This window comes from Saccopteryx leptura, chromosome 3, assembly GCF_036850995.1.
Source record: "Saccopteryx leptura isolate mSacLep1 chromosome 3, mSacLep1_pri_phased_curated, whole genome shotgun sequence".
NCBI lineage: Eukaryota > Metazoa > Chordata > Mammalia > Chiroptera > Emballonuridae > Saccopteryx > Saccopteryx leptura.
The window spans coordinates 117,453,230-117,458,576 of record NC_089505.1 but is presented as its reverse complement, the minus strand read 5'-3'; the positions used below and the strand labels follow the sequence as shown (position 1 = coordinate 117,458,576).

The 5,347-nt window shown below is 42.8% G+C and overlaps 1 pseudogene; it reads left to right on the top strand.

The window, feature by feature from the left end:
- Positions 1-358: 358 nt before the first annotated feature.
- Positions 359-1,727, top strand: LOC136397639 (glyceraldehyde-3-phosphate dehydrogenase-like; annotated as a pseudogene).
- Positions 1,728-5,347: the final 3,620 nt, after the last annotated feature.

Genomic DNA, 5,347 nt, shown 5'->3' with positions numbered 1-5,347 from the left:
ATTAACTATTTCTCAAATTCAGCCACAAACTCATTGAATATTCTGTTACCCAACAACAACACTGTAATGTTCACTTCTAATAACACATGCATTAAATAATTTTAAAATGGTAATAAAAAAATAAGAAGAGAATGATTATGTACAAATAAACATATGTATACTATAAGCGTACAGTTCCCCAGTTCTCCCTCTTTTTTATCTTAACTTGAGCGTTGTAATCAACAACTGCTTCTCCCAGTAGACTCAGAATTCTCTGTGGGGCACCCCATCCCCTGCAACTCTCTAGAAGGGTGATTCTTGGCTGTTAAACATACAGCGACATCTTCCTGAGCAGTACCAGCCACAACCCTGGGACACGATGGTGAAGATGATAGTGAACGGATTTGGTTGTATTGAGCCCCTGGTCACCAGGGATGCTTTTAACTCTGGCAAAGTGGATATTGTCAGCATCAGTGATCTCTTCATTGGCCTCAACTACATGGTCTACATACACTGGTATGATTCTGTTCATGGCAAGTTCTAAAGCACAGTCAGGGCTGAGAATGGGAAGTTTGTCATCAATGGAAAGTCCATCTTTGTCTCCCAAGAGTGAGATCCCACCAACATCAAATAGGGTGATGCTGGTGCTGATTATGTTGTGGAGCCCACCAGTGTCTTCACTACCTTGGGGAAGGCTGGGACTCACTTGAAGGGTGGAGCCAAGATGGTTATCATCTCTGCCCCATCCATAAATGCCCCCATGTTTGTCATAGGTGTGAACCATGACAAGTAAAAAAACTCCCTGAAGATTGTCAGCAATGCCCCCTACACTACCATCTGCTTGGCCTTCCTGGCCAAGGTCATCCATGACAACTTTGGCATTTTAGAGGGATTCACAACCACAGTCTGTATCATCACTGCCGCCCTGAAGACTGTGGGTGGTCCCTCTAGGAAGCTGTGGTGTGATTACCAAGGGGCTTCCCAGAACATCATCCCTGTTTTTTACTGGTGCTGCCAAGGCTGTGGGCAAGGTCATCCCTGAGCTGAAGGGGAAGTTCAGAGCTGAAGGGGAAGTTCACTGGCATGGCCTTCTGTGTCTTCACCCCCAATGTGTTGGTTGTGGATCTGACCTGCTACCTGGAGAATGCTGCTTGAAACAATGACATCAAGAAGGTAGTGAAGCCTGACCAGGCGGTGGCGCAGTGGATAGAGCATCAGACTGAGATGCGGAGGACCACAGGTTCGAGGCCCCAAGGTTGCCAGCTTGAGTGAGGGCTCATCTGGTTTGAGCAAAGCTCACCAGCTTGGACCCAAGGTCACTGGCTCGAGCAAGGGGTTACTCGGTCTGCTGAAGGCCCACAGTCAAGGCACATATGAGAAAGCAATCAGTGAACAACTAAGATGTTGCAACGAAAAACTGATGATTGATGCTTCTCATCTCTCTCCGTTCCTGTCTGTCTGTCCCTCTCTCTGACTCTCTCTCTGTCTCTGTAAAATAAATAAATAATTTAAAAAAAGAAGGTAGTGAAACAGGAGTCAGAGGGCCCTTCCAAGGGCATGTGGGACAAACAGAGGTCCAGTTTGCCTCCTGCAATTTTAGCAGTAACACCCACTTCTCCCCCTTTGATACTGGAGCTGGCATTGCCCTCTATAACCACTTTGTCAAATTTATTTCCTGACACGACAATGAGTTTCTCTACAGCAACAGAGTGGTAAACTTTATGGTTCACAAGGCCTCCAAAGAATAAGAGCCCTCTAACCTTACCAATGGTGGTGCAGTTGATAGAGCATTGACTTGAGACTCTGAGGTTCAAGGTTTGAAACCTGGAGTTTGCCAGCTTAAGCATAGGCTCGTCATGACATGATCCCATTGTCTTTGGTTTTAGCTTAAAAGTCCCTGGATTAAAGTAAAAGGTCTCTGGCTTGAACAAGGGGTCACTGGTTTGGTTGGAGCCCCTCAGTCAAGGCACATATGAGAAAGCAATCAATCAATCAATGAAGAACTAAGGTGCTGCAACTATGAGTTGATGGTTCTTGTCTCTCTCCCTCCTGTCTCTGTCTCTATCTCTCTTTCTCTTTCTCATGCAAAAAAAAAAAATAGTAAGAGCCCCAGGAGGAGGAAGAGAGACCCACAGCTGCTAGGGAGTCATTACCACAGATCAATCCCCCAACACACTGAGAATCTCCTGACCTTAGCAGTTTTTATTCCAGTTCCCCTAAAGAAGGGGAAGAAATTAGGTAGCCCTACTCTGTCATGCACTATCAATAAGGTCCACAGTACATAGCCAAAAAAATAAAATAAAAGGATGATTCTTTTTTCTCTATTTTGTCTTTAATTTTTTAAATAATTTTTTTATTTTTTAATTACAGTTGACATACAATATTATATTAGTGTCAGGTGTACAACTTAATGATTAGCTATTTATATAACTTATGAAGTGATCACCCCAATAAATCTAATACCCACCTGGCACCATGCATAATTATTACAAGATTATAAACTATATTTTCTATACTGTATTTTACTTCCTCATGACTATTCTGTAACTACCAACTTTTCCTTCTTAATCCCTTCACCTTTTTCACCCAGTGCCCCAATCTCCTCCCATCTGGCAACTGTCAAAATGTTGTCTCTATGAGTCTGTTTCTGTTCTGCTTGTTCATTTATTTTGTTCTTTAGATTCCACATATAAATGAAATCATCTAGCATTCATCTTTCTCTGACTTATTTCACTCAGCACAATACACTGTAGGTCCATCCATGTTGACACAAATGTTCAGATTTCATTCTTCAAAGGGCGATTTTTGTTTATTTTTTTGTATTTTTCTGAAGTTAGAAGCAGGGAGGCAGTCAGACAAGACTCTACCCGACATGACCACCAGGGGATGATGCTCTGCTCATCTGATGTATCGCTCTGTTGTGGCCGGAGCCATTCTAGCACCTGAGGTGGAGGCCTTGGAGTGCCCGGGCCAACTTTGCTCCAGTGGAGCCTTGGCTGTGGGAGGGGAAGAGAGAGAGACAGAGAGGAAGGAGGGGGGGGTAGGGTGAAGAAGCAGATGGATGCTTCTCCTGTGTGCCCTGACCAGGAATCGAACCTGGAACTTCTACACACAGGGCTGACACTCTATTACTGAGCCAACCAGCCAGGTCCAAAGGGTGATTCTTTATTGTCATTCCTGGACTGTGAGTCTCAGACAGTCTCATCCCCAATAACTTTCCTCCCACCTTGTTTCCTGTCACCTCGTGTCACACTCATAGTGGATTCTATCAGCCTTAAAGCTGCATCATTTTCTTAATAAGAACCAGGTGTTGGTCAAGGCACATGTGGGAGTTGATGCTTCCGGCTCCTCCCCCCTTCTCTCTCTCTGTCTCTCTCTCCTCTCTCTCTCTCTCTCTCTCTGTCTTTCTCTCTCCTCTCTAAAAATGAATAAATAAAAAATTAAAAATTAAAAAAAAAAAGAACCAGGTGTTCCCACCGCACTAGCACAAACATATCTTATAGGGCTCTTTAGATCGACACTTTGCTGACCTCTCCATGCTATCTCTATCTCACCTGCTCACTTTATTACAACCACATGACTCCTCATCCTCAGCTATCAGCAAAATCTTAATCCCTCACAAGACTTTACCTGTTAACTCTTGGTAAGGAAATTTCCCTCTTCCATTCTCTATTGTAGAACCCTGCTTATTTCCTCAGAGTTCTGCAACTTTCGTTTTCAATAATTAAACTTAATTTCTATTCTGAAATATCATTCCAATAGTGGAAGTAAAAATATTAATCATGTTGGGGTCTCTCTCTCCCTCTCAATGACTCCAACCTCTGGAGAGCTTACAAAGTTCTAAGGGGCACAGTGGTGAACAGGACTGGGGTAAGGTGTAACCTGGTCCTCTGCATCAGGCATACACTGAGAGAATGGCACTCCTATAAGGCCATCAGTCCCTATATATCCCTGTAGCATCTCTTATGGTTGTGATTATACTTTCATGACTGTATATGTCACCACATCTCTCTTGGTTTCTACATGGTCTGATACCAGCTGGGCCATAATAGATGCTCAAGAACTATTGAAATAGAATGGACACAATCCCAAGATCTAGGGCCACCAATGAAGCCTGGAAGAAACCAGAGCTTTCTCCTGATAACTTTGAGGCTCTCTGTCAGGATTCTGAGAAAACCTCATATGTCTTTCAGATCCCTTGACAGGGATCTGAAATATCATTCCAATAGTGGAAGTAAAAATTCAGAATCAGAGTCATGGTCACATGTGCTGCCCACTATGGTTCACAGATGGGCAGTGCACACACAGCAACTCATCCTTCTGTGGTTCCCTTCTTCATCGTATGGTTCACAGAGGAGTCACAGTTTACTGCATTTGAGTTGCATGCACTCCACCTACTGGTGCCTATGATTTTAGAGACATTAAATTTAGGGTGTTCATATTATAAATGAGTGAAGTAAGATCCAGTTACAGGAAATAAATTAGCCAAAGTCACAAAACAAGTTAGCAAGCTTGAGACTAGAACCCTGGTCACTTGATGTTCTGTGTCCTTCCACAGCACAATACAGAGGATACCACGTTTGCTCCATGAACCACATTGGCTCCACGCACAAGTCAGCTCTGTGGGCTGCACAGGCTCCATATACCATTGGCTTTATATTAAATGTTCTCTACAGATATTTATTGTTTATCTGTCTGTTTGATTGCCTACATTACCTTGGCCCTCTTTTGTGTTCATATACCATGTCACTCACAGTTACTATGTTTCATGTTGGTTATACATGTATTCTGTTGATTCCAGGGCCATTTTGGTGGGTTATGTTATTATTCCCAGTAATTGCTTCTCTCACTGTGGAGGGTTTTACACTTGTCCCCATTGCCGAATAACTTATATTACTTTTCTGTGTGAATAAAATGCTACCTGCCATTTTGACAACAGACCTGACTGTTTAACTTGCTTGGGCCAGTGAGAGGTGAATAAAAAGATGTGTTTCACATTTGGGCTGAAGCTTTAAGAGTTATTATATATTTCAACCTTTGTTTCTTCCTGGCATAAGAATGGCATATTCCAGATAGGGCTCCTTCCATCTGGATGGACACAAAATATCAGTGGCAGAGGCTACAGTTCACCTATAACTCAAATAAAATATAAACACTAAATGAACATTTGTGAGCCACTAAGATTATAGAATGACACTGTACCAAAATACAGCAAGTTAATCAGGATGCCCACCTTGATTCCATGTACCACATTTGTTCCACTGAACAAATATGTTGGATCAAATGCACAACATTGGTTACATCTTTATAGATGTTGTCCCTTTCCTCACAATGGACATTAAACCTCAGGGCCCTCCTGGTTTCCAGT